The sequence below is a fragment of the Nannochloropsis gaditana genome, assembly GCF_000240725.1.
Source record: "Nannochloropsis gaditana CCMP526 unplaced genomic scaffold scaffold315, whole genome shotgun sequence".
Classification (NCBI taxonomy): domain Eukaryota; class Eustigmatophyceae; order Eustigmatales; family Monodopsidaceae; genus Microchloropsis; species Microchloropsis gaditana.
Genome location: NW_005803638.1, coordinates 20,031 through 20,948, shown reverse-complemented (window position 1 = coordinate 20,948; position 918 = coordinate 20,031).

Sequence of the window (918 nt, the reverse complement as noted above, 5' to 3'; positions counted from 1 at the left end):
AGGATGAGGGGAAGGACTTGAGTGGCTGGCGGTGCTGCGGCGCCGGCGAGGGCGAAAAGGGAGGGTCGATGTGCCCTGAGTGTCCTCAAATGCCCGTGGGCGAGCTGTGTCAGGTGCATGGATGGGTGTGCATGGCCCGAGTGGTGTGTGTTTGTGTGTGTGTGGTAATTAATTGGTGGGTGTGGAGATGGTTTGGCACGGTGGAGGGAGGGGGGGAGGCAGGAAGACAGAAGCCGCGATGCATGGTCGAGGGCCCCCCTGTCTTGTGCGACTGCTTGCAAGACTGATACATGTCATGGGTCTCGGGATTGATAGATGATGTGGCATATGAATGTGGATAGCCATCTGTTTGTGTCGAGTGTGGAGAAGGGTGGCATCGTGGTTGCTGGTGGGGTTATTACGTTCAGACGCTCATCATGAGGGCTCCGCAAACGAAGCCTACTGTTGTGTTGTCATTGTCACTTCTCATCACGCTGGGCGCGCACTAACACTCATGCATACGCCACACAGGACTTCTTCTTGTTCTCTCGGCTCGACTTTCGATGGGGAAGGTCATTCGAAGTAAGTGACTGCATGGGGGGAAGGAAGGGGGCTGACAGCCCTACATGCTCGTGGGAGAAACGCGTAGGAGTAGTCTCCATTGAATGTTGCCCAGAACGACTGCGGCTTCACGTATTTTTAAGGAAGCAATGTGTATAAGATCAAGTGATATTTTGGAATTTTTAAGCCAAGGAGAAAACCGCTTGCCCTTCATGCGACTCATCCCTCTTTCCTGGCCCTCCTCCTCGTCCCACTCCTCGTTTTCCTCCTCTTTCCAGCCTGCCGAAAGGGCGTGGGGGGCATCTTCAAGTCCCACACCAAACTGAACAAGAACCCTGTCAAGCTTCGCAAGCTGGACTATGCAGAGAAGCACGGGTA